Here is a 16303-nt window from a genome sequence, read left to right on the forward strand (position 1 = left end):
TGCCTTTCTCTTTAAATGTTTATTTTATTTTATTTGACAAAGACTGCATGTATTCTGTGTTCTGAAAAAGCATCAATCCCCCCAAAATGTGTCATGTTCACATGCTTTGTAAACAACAGATGTCGACTCACAGTGAAACGCTTACATACAAAATTAGATTTTAAGCTTTCTGCCAATATCAGATATGTCTATATGCTGGGAAATGTTCTAGTTACGTACAATCTCATGCTAATCACATTAGCCTACGTTAGCTCAACTGTCCCGCAGGGGACCCACCAATCCTGAAGACGTTTTAAAAAGGTCAACATTCACAAGGCCGCGGGGCCAGACGGATTACCAGGACCTGTACTCAGAGCTTACACTTACCAACTGGCAAGTGTCTTCACTGACATTTTAAACCTCTGCCTGTCTCAGTCTGTAATACCTACATGTTTCAAGCAGACCACCATAGTCGCTGTGCCCAAGAAAGCGAAGGTAACCTGCCTAAAAGATTACCGCCCTGTAGCCTTTCAAGTGCTTTGAAAGGCTGGTCATGGCTATCATCAACACCATCAACCCCGGAAACCATAGACCCACTCCCATTCACATATCGCCCCAACAGATCCACAGATGACGCAATCTCAATCACACTCCACACGGCCCTTTCCCACCTGGACAAAAGGAACACCATTGTAAGAATTCTGTTCATTGACTACAGCTCAGTGATCAACACCATAGTGCCCACAAATCTCATCACTAAGCTAATGACCCTGGGACTAAACACCTCCCTCTGCAACTGGATCCTGGACTTCTTGATGGGCCGCCCCAGGTGGTAAGGGTAGGTAACAACACATCTGCCACGCTGATCCTCAACACGGGGGCCCCTCAGGGGTGCGTGCTTAGTCCCCTCCTGAACTCCCTGTTCACCCATGACTCCATGGCCAAGCACGATTCCAACACCATCATTAAGTTTGCTGACGACACAACGTTATAGGCATGATCACCGACAAAGATGAGCAAGCCTATAGGGAGGAGGTCAGAGACCTGGCAGTGTGGTACCAGGACAACAACCTCTCCCTCAATATGAGCAAGACAAAGGAGATGATTGTGGACTACAGGAAAAAGGGAGCCGAACTCGCCCCCATTCTCACGGATGGGGATGTAGTGGAGCAGGTTGAGAGTTTCAAGATCCTTGGTGTCCACATCACCAACAAACTATCATGGTCCAAACATTCTAAAACATTTGTGAAGAGGGCACAATGCCTTTTCCTTTTCTTTTTCAGGAGAATGGAAAAGATTTGGCATGGGTCCCCAGATCATCAAAATGTTCTACAGCTGCACCATTGAGAGCATCCTGACCGGTTGCATCTCCGCTCGGCATCTTACTGTATGGCACTACAGAGGGTAGGGCTGTGGCAGTCAGACATTTTTGTCAGCAGATGATTGTCAAGCAAATAACTGTTGATCTCACTTTAATTATCCGTTAATTAACATAAGCACATTTAGCATCTCCTGGCTTCCAAAAGTCAAATAAATCAATTTGATATAGCCTACACCTTCACAATAAATAAATAATTTATCAATATAATTCCTCCATGTAATATAGCCTACACCTTCACAATAAATACATTATTTATCAATATAATTCCTCCATGTAATATAGCCTACACCTTCACAATAAATAAATAATTTATCAATATAATTCCTCCATGTAATATAGCCTACACCTTCACAATAAATAAATTATTTATCAATATATTTTTTCCATTTAATGTAGCCTACACCTTCACAATAAATACATTATTTATTTTAGACAGCTCTAAAGAAACATCACATGGAGAAAATGTAGTATATTTCAGAAGAACAGAATACTCTGAGTTCTGAAACACCAACCTTATATTAGGTCCTGATCTGGCTATGCCAAATGGCTGTGGGCTACACTAGTTCATTTAGCAAGATTTGCTTAGAATGTCGTGGGAATTATTTTATATTATTTTATAGTATGAAGAATACAATTAAACAAAGCTGAATAAAATAGAAAGGATATTTTATCCAAAGGATTTAAGGGAGTGTTGCATATGCGGCTATTCTGTGTTGATCGGTCAACAAAGAAACAGGTACTCCTATACGCTTCATTTAGAGTTATTCATGTGACTTTAGTTGTTCTACAAACACTGGGCTTAGAGTGAAGACAGACACATCCGTGATGCAACAACGTGTGTCCTTTTCCAATTCCCAAGGTGCATATTGAAGACATTGGAAGAACTGTCCACATCTATTTTCTGACAGCCAACAAGATTCTATTTTGTGCGATAAATAAATATTCCAAACATAGTCTGGGACAGTTGTGGGATGCGGTAGATTCCAAATTAGTACTATCACTAGCATCAAGAACACTTTGTTACACAATGAGGCTGACGCTACAGATTAGTTTAACGTTTAGCTTAAATTTTTTTATAAACCTTTAGGCTATTTCTTCACATTATAAGCATAGCAATGCGGACGCGGTCGTAGGATTTAATCGGGAAATGTTGCATTAACGTGAAAAAACCTTATCAAATGTGACCACAACTGTGATTATGCAAGTAATGCTTATATTATAAAAGTGCATTTTTATGGTGAAAATGATCTTCCCCAAACTATTATCTTCCCCAAAACCCATTGTAAAGCGGATTAATGTGCTTCATTTTAATAATAGTGTCACCCATCATACTATTCTTGATTTAATCTAGTCTTTACATTTACTAAGCAATTTGTGTGTGAAATTTGTTTTGTATTTGGAATGGACCATTATCATGCATCTGTCTGGGAAAACAGGGTCAGCCGGAAAAAATACATGTCATCTCTGCACTTAAATAGCAAATGGAGGACACTTTTCCTGTGGTTCATTTTCCTGCCAGCCAGATAGGACATACTCCCGTTGTAAAGATATGCAATGTATTTGCTTAACCCTTGTGTTGTTGTTTTTTTTTTTTCAAACAATACAGCCATAACAATTGGTGAAAAATTATTTCATACTTAGATATTGACTTATATTAATTAAAAGCAATTTAGGCACATGGTTAATAATTTTCCATTTACCTCTGCTAGATCACATTGATCAATAAAAGCGCTATTCGTAAAAAATAATAATTTAAAAGTGATTTTTGTAAACCAAAAATAAATTAAAGTCAAGACATGGATGGAATAAATCATGTTTATCTTGAACAAACATTAATGAAACAAGGTTTTCATCACAATGGATGTTTATTGCTTTGAGCTGAACAAGTTGGAAGGATACATTTTACATACATTATTTTATGGAAATGTAAATAGAGCCCGTTGAATATAAATTAAGGCCGGTCTACAAACCATTCTATTTTCTTAAAACTGCATGGTTGGTTAAGGGCTTGTCCGAGCGCACCGCCCGGTATGGTTGGTTAAGGCTTGTCCGAGCGCACCGCCCGGCATAGTTGGTTAAGGGCTTGTCCGAGCGCACCGCCCGGCATAATTGGTTAAGGGCTTGTCCGAGCGCACTGCCCGGCATAGTTGGTTAAGGGCTTGTCCCAGTGTACCACTCGGCGTGGTTGGTTAAGGGCTTGTCCGAGCGCACCGCCCGGCATGGTTGGTTAAAGGCTTGTCCCAGTGTACCGTTCGGCATGGATGGTTAAGACCTTTACAAGTAAGCATTTCACGGTAAGGTCTACCTGTTGTATTCTGAGCATGTGACAAATAACATATTATTTGATTTGATAATTTTGTTGATCTTAACAGAGTGGTAAGTAATGACAGGCAATCTATCTCCCCTCAGATCAATGTGTGATTCATTCAACTTATTCCCTTTACAGTGCACTTCTTTTGAACAGGGGCAATAGGGACCTACTCCCAGTTGTACTGTGCCATTTGAGACTCAGCTCTGCTGATTATTTGTGTGTCAGGGTGTTCCAGCGCACCATCCGGCATGTTGGTGTTTCAGGGTGTGCCAGGGCACCGTCCGGTATGTTGGTGCTTCAGGGTGTCCCAGCGCACCGCCCGGTATGTTGGTGTTTCAGGGTGTCCCAGCGCACCGCCCGGCATGTTGGTGTTTCAGGGTGTCCCAGCGCACCGCCCGGTATGTTGGTGTTTCAGGGTGTCCCAGCGCACCGCCCGGTATGTTGGTGTTTCAGGGTGTCCCAGCGCACCGCCCGGTATGTTGGTGTTTCAGGGTGTCCCAGCGCACCGCCCGGTATGTTGGTGTTTCAGGGTGTCCCAGCGCACCGCCCGGTATGTTGGTGATTCAGGGTGTCCCAGCGCACGGCCCGGCATGTTGGTGTTTCAGGGTGTCCCAGCGCACCGCCCAGCATGTTGGTGTTTCAGGGTGTCCCAGCGCACCGCCTGGTATGTTGGTGTTTCAGGGTGTCCCAGCGCACTGCCCGGTATGTTGGTGTTTCAGGGTGTCCCAGCGCACCGCCCGGTAGGTTAGTGTTTCAGGGTGTCCCAGCGCACCGCCCGGTATGTTGGGGTTTCAGGGTGTCCCAGCGCACCGCCCGGTATGTTGGTGTTTCAGGGTGTCCCAGCGCACCACCCGGTATGTTGGTGTTTCAGGGTGTCCCAGCGCACCGCCCGGCATGTTGGTGTTTCCGGGTGTCCCAGCGCACCGCCCGGCATGTTGGTGTTTCAGGGTGTCCCAGCGCACCGCCCGGCATGTTGGTGTTTTAGGGTGTCCCAGCGCACCGCCTGTTATGTTGGTGTTTCAGGGTGTCCCAGCGCACTGCCCGGCATGTTGGTGTTTCAGGGTGTCCCAGCGCACCGCCTGGTATGTTGGTGTTTCAGGGTGTCCCAGCGCACCGCCCGGTATGTTGGTGTTTCAGGGTGTCCCAGCGCACTGCCCGGCATGTTGGTGTTTTAGGGTGTCCCAGCGCACCGCCCGGGATGTTGGTGTTTCAGGGTGTCCCAGCGCACCGCCCGGTATATTGGTGTTTCAGGGTGTCCCAGCGCACCGCCCGGTAGGTTAGTGTTTCAGGGTGTCCCAGCGCACCGCCTGGTATGTTGGTGTTTCAGGGTGTCCCAGCGCACTGCCCGGCATGTTGGTGTTTCAGGGTGTCCCAGCGCACCGCCTGGTATGTTGGTGTTTCAGGGTGTCCCAGCGCACCGCCCGGTATGTTGGTGTTTCAGGGTGTCCCAGCGCACTGCCCGGCATGTTGGTGTTTTAGGGTGTCCCAGCGCACCGCCCGGGATGTTGGTGTTTCAGGGTGTCCCAGCGCACCGCCCGGTATATTGGTGTTTCAGGGGTGTCCCAGCGCACCGCCCGGTAGGTTAGTGTTTCAGGGTGTCCCAGCGCACCGCCCTGGTATGTTGGTGTTCAGGGTGTCCCAGCGCACTGCCCGGCATGTTGGTGTTTCAGGGTGTCCCAGCGCACCGCCCCAGGGTGGTATGTTGGTGTTTCAGGGTGTCCCAGCGCACCGCCCGGTATGTTGGTGTTTCAGGGTGTCCTGTATGGGGCTTTGGTGACAAAACGGATGGCACAGTGATAGACTGCATCCAATTTGTTGAGTAGAATATTGGAGGCTATATTATAGATGACATCGCCGAAGTCGAGGATCGGTAGGATGGTCAGTTATACGAGGGTATGTTTGGCAGCATGAGGGAAGGATGCTTTGTTGTGATATAGGAAGCCGATTCTAGATTTAATTTTGGATTGGAGATGCTTAATGTGGAAGAAGAGTTTACTGTGTGTGTGTGTGTGTGTGTGTGTGTGTGTGTGTGTGTGTGTGTGTGTGTGTGTGTGTGTGTGTGTGTGTGTGTGTGAAACTGTGATTGTATCTCTGGTCTCTGTGCTCTCTGCATGTGTAGAGATCTTTAATATTAATGAATGACAAAACATACAGCTGAGTAATTCAGTGAATGACGGAGCAAACCAAAAAATAAAAAGCAAGAAAGACACTTTGTCATCACAGCGATGTTGCTAGCTTGGATTGGATAAAAGATAACATATTATCAAGCTGTCTCCTTAGCGGTCTCTGTGGTAGCTGTCTCAGCAGTGGTCTCTGTGGTAGCTGTCTCAGCAGCGGTCTCTGTGGTAGCTGTCTCCATAGTGGTCTCTGTGGTAGCTGTCTCAGCAGCGGTCTCTGTGGTAGCTGTCTCAGCAGCGGTCTCTGTGGTAGCTGTCTCCAGCAGTGGTCTCTGTGGTAGCTGTCTCCATAGTGGTCTCTGTGGTAGCTGTCTCAGCAGCGGTCTCTGTGGTAGCTGTCTCAGTAGTGGTCTCTGTGGTAGCTGTCTCAGCAGTGGTCTCTGTGGTAGCTGTCTCAGTAGTGGTCTCTGTGGTAGCTGTCTCAGTAGTGGTCTCTGTAGGTAGTGGCTGTCTCAGCAGTGGTCTCTGTGGTAGCTGTCTCAGCAGTGGTCTCTGTGGTAGCTGTCTCCAGCAGCGGTCTCTGTGGTAGCTGTCTCCAGCAGTGGTCTCTGTGGTAGCGGTCTCAGCAGTGGTCTCTGTGGTAGCTGTCTCAGCAGTGGTCTCTGTGGTAGCTGTCTCCATAGAGGTCTCTGTGGTAGCTGTCTCAGCAGTGGTCTCTGTGGTAGCTCTCTCAGCAGTGGTCTCTGTGGTAGCTGTCTCAGCAGTGGTCTCTGTAGTAGCTGTCTCAGCAGTGGTCTCTGTGGTAGCTGTCTCCATAGCGGTCTCTGTGGTAGCTGTCTCAGCAGTGGTCTCTGTGGTAGCTGTCTCAGCAGTGGTCTCTGTGGTAGCTGTCTCAGCAGTGGTCTCTGTGGTAGCTGTCTCCATAGCGGTCTCTGCAGTAGCTGTCTCAGCAGTGGTCTCTGTGGTAGTTGTCTCCATAGCGGTCTCTGTGGTAGCTGTCTCCATAGCGGTCTCTGTGGTAGCTGTCTCAGCAGTGGTCTCTGTGGTAGCTGTCTCAGCAGCGGTCTCTGTGGTAGCTGTCTCCATAGCGGTCTCTGTGGTAGCTGTCTCAGTAGTGGTCTCTGTAGTAGCTGTCTCCTTAGTGGTCTCTGTGGTAGCTGTCTCCATAGCGGTCTCTGTGGTAGCTGTCTCAGTAGTGGTCTCTGTAGTAGCTGTCTCCATAGCGGTCTCTGTGGTAGCTGTCTCAGCAGCGGTCTCTGTGGTAGCTGTCTCCATAGAGGTCTCTGTGGTAGCTGTCTCCATAGTGGTCTCTGTGGTAGCTGTCTCAGCAGTGGTCTCTGTGGTAGCTGTCTCCATAGCAGTCTCTGTGGTAGCTGTCTCAGCAGTGGTCTCTGTGGTAGCTGTCTCAGCAGTGGTCTCTGTGGTAGCTGTCTCAGCAGTGGTCTCTGTAGTAGCTGTCTCAGCAGTGGTCTCTGTGGTAGCTGTCTCCATAGCGGTTTCTGTGGTAGCTGTCTCCTTAGAGGTCTCTGTGGTAGCTGTCTCCATAGCAGTCTCTGTGGTAGCTGTCTCCATTGCAGTCTCTGTGGTAGCTGTCTCAGCAGCAGTCTCTGTGGTAGCTGTCTCAGCAGCAGTCTCTGTGGTAGCTGTCTCAGCAGCAGTCTCTGTGGTAGCTGTCTCAGCAGCAGTCTCTATGGTAGCTGTCTCAGCAGTGGTCTCTGTGGTAGCTGTCTCCATAGCGGTCTATGTGGTAGCTGTCTCCATAGCGGTTTCTGTGGTAGCTGTCTCCATAGCAGTCTCTGTGGTAGCTGTCTCCATAGCAGTCTCTGTGGTAGCTGTCTCAGCAGCAGTCTCTATGGTAGCTGTCTCAGCAGCGGTCTCTGTGGTAGCTGTCTCAGCAGTGGTCTCTGTGGTAGCTGTCTCCATAGCGGTCTCTGTGGTAGCTGTCTCCATAGCGGTTTCTGTGGTAGCTGTCTCCATAGAGGTCTCTATGGTAGCTGACTCAGCAGCGGTCCCTGTGGTAGCTGACTCCATAGCGACTTTCTCAGATAAATTAAGGTAGTTGGTTTCTCAGGGCCAACAGTCGCCAGGGTCTGGCTCTGGTGTCACACTGGGGCAAATTGGATTGCTGCCACGATCACAATGCCAATGACTCACCATTTCAAACTTCCTGGTATTCAAATCATCATACTTTCAATATAATCTGCCTTCTCGGTGGGTAGTTAGAAAGGCTTCAGGCACAGATCACTATTCATCTCCGAGGCTATGGGAGATTCGCCTCTGCTTCCTCTGTTATTTGATGAAACTACCCACTCACAACCATGGAACATATGGTGATATATTGTATGTCATGTTTGAATGTTGAATTAATTCTTCGCATGTATTTTTGATTCTCTTTTTGAAAGAGTCAGATCACAACCCTGTAGTTCTGTCTCCCTCTACCCCGTGGGGCCCTGAGGCCACATGTCTGTCTGCATCACTCTACATTTTTTTCACGTTTTAGTCATGTAGCAGACACTCTTATCCAGAGCAATTTACAATTAGTCTTAATATAGCTAGGTCAGAGAACCACATATCACAGGCATAAAAAAAAAGTTTTCCTCAATAACGAAGTTGTCAGTAGAGTCAGAGCTAGAAGTGGGGTGGGGGGTCAAGTGCTGGTTACATTTTTTTTTTTTTTTTGGGGGGGGTTCAAGATGAGGAGGAGGGTTTTAAAAAAGATACTGTTTAAAGAGGTAGGGTTTCAGATGTTTTCGGAGGATGGGCAGAGACTCTGCTGTCCTCGCATCAGTGGGGAAGCTGGTTCCAACATTGGGATGCCAGGACAGAGGAGAGCTTGGACTGGGCTGAGCGGGAGATGCCCTCCCATAGGGTTGGGAGGGCCAAGAGACCAGAGGTGGCAGAACGGAGTGCTTGGGTTGGGGTGTATGGTTTGAGCATAGCCTGAAGGTAGGGATGGGCAGGTCCTCTTGATGTTCTGTAGGTAGGTACCATGGTCCTGTAGTGGATGGGTTGGGGTGATGCCTGAAGGTAGGGATGGGCAGGTCCTCTTGCTGTTCTGTAGGTAGGTACCATGGTCTTGAAGGTACGTTGGGGGGATGGAGGGGCAGGTCCTCTTGCTGTTCTGTAGGTAGGTACCATGGTCTTGTAGTGGATGGGTTGGGGTGAAGGTAGGGAGGGGCAGGTCCTCTTGCTGTTCTGTAGGTAGGTAGGTACCATGGTCCTGTAGTGGATGGGTTGGGGTGAAGGTAGGGAGGGGCAGGTCCTCTTGCTGTTCTGTAGGTAGGTACCATGGTCCTGTAGTGGATGGGTTGGTGTGAAGGTAGGGAGGGGCAGGACCTCTTGCTGTTCTGTAGGTAGGTACCATGGTCTTGTAGTGGATAGGTTGGGGTGAAGGCATGGAGGGGCAGGTACTCTTGCTGTTCTGTAGGTAGGTACCATGGTCCTGTAGTGGATAGGTTGGGGTGAATGTAGGGAGGGGCAGGTCCTCTTGCTGTTCTGTAGGTAGGTACCATGGTCTTGTAGTGGATGGGAGCTTCAACTGGAAGCCAGAGTGTGAGTAGGAGCGAGGTGACGTGAGAGAACTTGGGAAGGTTGAACACCAGGCAGGGTGTTCCCTCTCTCCTTCCATCCCTCCTCATCCTTCCACTCTGTGTGGAAGGTTGAACACCAGGCAGGGTGTTCCCTCTCTCCTTCCATCCCTCCACATCCTTCCACTCTGTGCTGTCCTTTTGTTTTACAGTGTTAATCATAGACAGTTGAATGAGTGTTGTCTTTCACTTTTAAATGTCTTGCTTTTTTAATCCTGTCTTTCAGTCTTTCATTAAGCTGTCACGTCTGTTTAACTAAAGACCCGCTCACACTACATATTAAAATAATTATCAGAATGCACTGGTGGCTGGTGCCCACTTTAAATCGGAGGACGGGCTCTTTGTAATGGTTTCCATGCATTTCACACCATTCCATGAATTCCATTGTAGCCAATACTATGACCCGTCATCCCCTCACCAGTCAAAATTGAACCAGAAGAGATGCATTGCATCCCTCCATCCACCAATCACATCGTCCAGTGGGGTCATACCGTGAACACTGTAACAGATTAAAAATATAAATATTCATATGATGTTGAATTTTGGCTTTGATTATTACATGATTAAAGTATCAATCAATATTGTTGACACACGTTTGTGTGTGTGTGCATGCCCTCGTTTGTGTGTGTGTGTGTTTGTGTGTTTGTGTTTGTTTGTGTGTGTGTGTTTGTGCCACATATGTATATTAAGTGTGTGTCTGTTTTCCCCGTGTGTGTTTGTTTGAAGCATACTGTATGTTTTGTGCATGTCATCCATCTCATGTAGCTGTCCTTGTGAGGTACATCTGCAGTGTGAATAGGCAACACGCTCTCACAGTCTCACGTCACAATTAGACATTAATCCATGTTTCTCAACCAACACATTTTGAAGTTGTTCCAAACGTCAAATTCGGAAGTGTTTAGGCACTTACGTTTAGACATAAACACCACATGTTTAAAACATGTTAGGGATAGGGGGCAGCATTTTCACTTTGGATGAATTGCGTGCCCATAGTGAACTGCATCCTACTCTGTCCTAGATGCTAATATATGCATATTATTATAACTATTGGATAGAAAACACTCTGACGTTTGAATTATGTCTGTGAGTATAACAGAACTCATAGGGCAGGCACATTTCCAAACAGGAAGTGGAAATTCTTGGGCTGGTTGAATTTCAAGTCATCGCCTATTCACATCCAAACAAGATATGGATATGTTCGCTCTTCCTACTCCTTCCACTAGATGTCAACAGTCAGTAGAAAGTGGATTGAAGCTTCTAGTGTGATGTATGACCAGATGGCAGGGGATTGAGTCAGTGGCCTGTCAGAATGCCAGTTCCTGGTTGCGCACATTACTGTTGATATCGCCTGCGTTCCGTGACTCTGCAGACAAAAACGAATGCTCCGGTTGGAACGTTATTGGATATATATGAAAATAACATCCTGAAGATTGATTCCCTACTTAGTTTGACCAGATTATTCGACCTGAAATATAACTTTTTGAAGTTTTCGTCCGAGTTCTCCTGGACCAGCGCCAGCTTTTGGACATGTGAACTAACCTTGCTAGCAAAAGCAGCTAATTGGACACTAGTAATGGACATTATGGAACAAAACAACGATTTATTGTGGAACTAGGACTCCTTTCACTGCCTTCTGATGAAAGATCATCAAAGGTAAGGGAATATTTATGATGTAATTTCGTATTTCTGTTGACTCCAACATGGCTGAGAAATATATTTACGTCTGAGCGCCGTTTTAGATTATTGCATGGTATGCTTTTTTCGTAATGTTTAAAAAAATCTGACACAGCAGCATTAAGAACTTTATCTTTAATTATATGTAAATCATGTATCTTTCGTCAAAGTTTATTTTTTATTTATCATTTCTGTTATCTGGCATAGCTCTCTGTAATTACTCCGGATATTTTTATTTCTGAACATGGCGTCAATGTAAACCGAGATTTGTGGATATAAATATGCATATTATCGAACAAAAACATAAATGTATTGTGTAACATGATGTCATATGAGTGTCATCGGATGAAGATTATCAAAGGTTAGTGATTAATTTTATCTCTAATTCTGCTTTTGTTACTATCTTTGGCTGGGGAAAATGGCTGTGTTGTTTTTTGGGATTTGGTGGTGATCTAACATAAATATATGTTGTGTTTTCGTTGTAAAACATTTTAAAAATCGGACACGATGTGTAGATTAACAAGATGTTTATCTTTCTTTGCTGTATTGGACTTGTCAATGTGTGAAAGTTACATATTTCCCCAAAAATATTTTTGAATATCCCGCACTGCCTTTTCAGCGGAATGTTGGGGGGGGTGTCGCTAGCGGAACCCCTAGTTATAAGATGTTTTAAGGTTATGGTTAATATTAGGCATTAATGCTGAATGGTTACAGTAGGGACAGGATTAAAACATTTTTAGAGAAAAAAATATTAAATAGCTGGATTTGAAAATACAACCTTTGTCACGTAAACATCTGTCTCTGGTGCCAAAGGTTGTTAAAAGCCTATCCCAAAACGTAACCCTTACCTTAACCATTCGGAAGTAAATGCCTAAATTTAATGTCGAATTTTGAAGGTTAGGGTTAAGTTTAGGTATTAACTCATAAATCTTAAGGTTAGGCATTAACTCCAAAATAACCTCTCCCTCAATGTAAAAAAAAAACGAAGGAGCTAATCGTGGACTTCAGCAGAGAGCAAAGGGAGTACGCCCACATCAATGGGCCTGTAGTGGAGAAGGGGAAAAACGGTGAGTTCCTCGGCGTACAAAGACGTTGCACAACATTGCAACAAGCATAAAGATAATTGTAGTAGGTAGAACTACTACTCCGTTTTGATGTGTGATGTCAAGTGAGAGGTGTACATTTAGCTGGTGATTTTTCTCATACTTTCTTCTACTACTTTGACCTGTACGTCTTTTAAAAAGACAATCAGTGGAGTATGTTTCGGATGTTTGTCGGTTGCAAGCTGAAATGGTCAAACCCACACAGACAGTGTGGTGAAGAAGGCGCAACACCAAATTCAGCTTGGCCCCTAAGACACTCACTCCTGCTGTATTCAGGATTTCACTGTAAGGTCTACTACACCTGTTGTATTCAGCATTTCACTGTAAGGTCTACTACATCTGTTGTATTCAGCATTTCACTGTAAGGTCTACTACACCTGTTGTATTCAGCATTTCACTGTAAGGTCTACTACATCTGTTGTATTCAGCATTTCACTGTAAGGTCTACTACACCTGTTGTATTCAGCATTTCACTGTAAGGTCTACTACACCTGTTGTATTCAGCATTTCACTGTGAGGTCTACTACACCTGTTGTATTCAGCATTTCACTGTAAGGTCTACTACACCTGTTGTATTCAGCATTTCACTGTAAGGTCTACACCTGTTGTATTCAGCATTTCACTGTAAGGTCTACTACACCTGTTGTATTCAGCATTTCACTGTAAGGTCTACTACACCTGTTGTATTCAGCATTTCACTGTAAGGTCTACTACACCTGTTGTATTCATCATTTCACTGTAAGGTCTACTACACCTGTTGTATTCATCATTTCACTGTAAGGTCTACTACACCTGTTGTATTCAGCATTTCACTGTAAGGTCTACTACACCTGTTGTATTCAGCATTTCACTGTAAGGTCTACTACACCTGTTGTATTCAGCATTTCACTGTAAGGTCTACTACACCTGTTGTATTCAGCATTTCACTGTAAGGTCTACACCTGTTGTATTCAGCATTTCACTGTAAGGTCTACACCTGTTGTATTCAGCATTTCACTGTAAGGTCTACTACACCTGTTGTATTCAGCATTTCACTGTAAGGTCTACTACACCTGTTGTATTCAGCATTTCACTGTAAGGTCTACTACACCTGTTGTATTCAGCATTTCACTGTAAGGTCTACACCTGTTGTATTCAGCATTTCACTGTAAGGTCTACTACACCTGTTGTATTCAGCATTTCACTGTAAGGTCTACTACACCTGTTGTATTCAGCATTTCACTGTAAGGTCTACTACACCTGTTGTATTCAGCATTTCACTGTAAGGTCTACTACACCTGTTGTATTCAGCATTTCACTGTAAGGTCTACACCTGTTGTATTCAGCATTTCACTGTAAGGTCTACACCTGTTGTATTCAGCATTTCACTGTAAGGTCTACTACACCTGTTGTATTCAGCATTTCACTGTAAGGTCTACTACACCTGTTGTATTCAGCATTTCACTGTAAGGTCTACTACACCTGTTGTATTCAGCATTTCACTGTAAGGTCTACTACACCTGTTGTATTCAGCATTTCACTGTAAGGTCTACTACACCTGTTGTATTCAGCATTTCACTGTAAGGTCTACACCTGTTGTATTCGGCAAAAGTGACAAATACGATTTGATTTGAAACTACTTGCCCTCCAGGACACCTACAGCACTTGATGTCACAGGAAGTTCAAAAAGATCAACAAGGACAACAACCTCCCGAGCCACGGCCTGTTCACCCCACTCTTATCCAGAAGGCGAGGTCAGTACAGGTGCATCAAAGCTGGGACCAAGAGACTGAAAAACAGCTTTTATCTCAAGGCCATCAGACTGTTAAATATCCATCACTAGCCGGCTGAAATGACAATTAGATCTTTATGTGTTGTGAATTTTTAGATATTATTATTACTAATATTTATATATTTCTTAATTCCATTATTTTACTGGCTACCACTGCCACTGCCCTATAAACATGGAATCGCTGGTCACTTTAATGTTTACATACTATTTTACTAATTTTATATGTATATACTACTTTCTACTGTATTTTAGTCAATGCCACTCAGACATTACTCGTCCTAATATTTATATATTTTTACTTTTAGATTTGTGTATTTTTGTGAATTGTTAGCTACTACCCCACTGCTGGTGCTCGGAACACAAGCATTTCACTACCCTCGCAATAACATCAGCTAAATATGTATATACAACCAATAACATTTGATTTGATTTAAGGTTTGGGATAGGCTTAAAAAATGTTTTATTTCAATCGTTGGATTCAAACATGCAACATTTGGCACGAGAGGCAGATATTTACTCTCATCCTCCATCCCCGTCCACAACATCAAACTACAGAGTGTGAACCGTGAAGTAATTGGTAGCTTGTTAAACTAGATTTTCAGATTAGCTTCTCCAAACACTGAGCCCAACTTCGTAGCAGTGTCCCACCACCGACTAAACTGCGCCTCTGGGACAAGACCACTGGGGAGCTAAGATGTCTTATCTATTAGCTCCTCAATAGTAGCCTGATTTACAGATAAATAGAGGAAAACCCACTGGGGCGGCAGGTAGCCTAGTGAAATGGGCCAGTTAACCAAAAGGTTGCTGGATCAAATCCCTGAGCTGACAAGGTAAACATCTGTTGTTCTGCCCCTGGACAAGGCAGTTAACCCACTGTTCCCCTGTAAGGCCATCAATGTAAAAAAGAATTTGTTCTTAACTGGCTTGCCTAATTAAATAAAATGTTTTAATTAGGTCAGGGGGAGGCAACGCAAGTCTTCAGGTCCCAGGCAGATTTGCTCATCAAGCGTTAGGGGGGGTCTCTGAGCTCACAGGGTGGCAGGTAGCCTGGCAGTTAGTGTTGGTCCAGTAACCAGAAAGGACCCTAGTTTAAATCCCCAAGCTGACAAAGTGAAAAAAATCTCTCAATGTGCCCTTGAGCAAGGCACTTAACACTAATTACTCCAGGGTTGCTGTTGATAATAGAGAGAGATGTCCCTGTAGCGTTGCTTAAAACTTGTTAGGGAGGATGTTCCTGTGGCGGGATCAAATCAGCGGATATTTTAGAGCGCCACCTATTGTTTTCGATAAAACTCAAACTTTCATTAAAACACAAATGCAAGGTAGTGAATTAAAGCTACACTCGTTGTGAATCTAGCCACCGAGTCAGATTTGTAAAATGCTTTTCAGCGAAAGCATGAGAAGCTATTATCTGATAGCATGCACCCCCCAGAATACCAGACCGTCAACAAAACAACAGATTTTGCGGTAGCCGGCGCTACCCAAAACGCAGAAATAAAATATAAAACATTCATTACCTTTGACGAGCTTCTTTTTCCCGATTAAATCCGTCATTGTATACCCAAAATGTGATTTGCTGAAGACCGGTCTGATCCAGAAAAATGCCCCTTTACATGACGCAACGTCACTTTTTAAAATTACAAAAGTTACCTATATACTTTTACAAATCACTTCAAATTACTTTTCTAAACCAGCTTTAGGTATGAATAAACGTTAATAGTCTATTAAATTGATCACGGGGCGATCTGTATTCGATAGCAGCAAGTCTTGAAATCATCGTCCATGTTTTCACATTCAAAACATCCTGTGGTGAGCCCAAAGAAAGGAAATGCGTCACGTTTCCAAACCAAGGATAAAGCCGCCCCTAAATGACAGCATTGGCGACATCGTGTGGAAGCTGTAGGCGTTTACAGGGGCTTGACATGTATTTTCTTCAGCCTTAGACAATACATTGACTGGCGGATGGATATTATTTTTGTGTTTTTGGTGAGCAGTTTTTCGAAGGATTTTGACTCCTAAACACGTTATGTTCTAGCCACAGACACGATTTAACCAGTTTCAGAGACTTCAGGGTGTTTTCTATACACACACACTTATCATATGCATATACTATATTCCTGGCATGAGTAGCAGGACGCTGAAATATTGCGCGATTTTTAACAAAAAGCTGCGACAATTCGCAGCCTCCTTAAGAGGTTTTAAAAATCAGTTGATGTTTGTGCTCTAATCATGCTCCTCTCTGTCTTAGTTTTCTCTCTCTCACACACACAGAAAGAGAGCAGGAGTAGGTAGACCTGTCGTGATGGGGCCGTTTAGATGTGATAAAATGTTTTATAGAGCAAGAAGAAGGCTGAGAGGGTTTATGTGTGTAAAAAGTCAG

The sequence above is a fragment of the Oncorhynchus tshawytscha genome, linkage group LG08 (genome assembly GCF_018296145.1).
Source record: "Oncorhynchus tshawytscha isolate Ot180627B linkage group LG08, Otsh_v2.0, whole genome shotgun sequence".
Taxonomy (NCBI): Eukaryota; Metazoa; Chordata; class Actinopteri; order Salmoniformes; family Salmonidae; genus Oncorhynchus; species Oncorhynchus tshawytscha.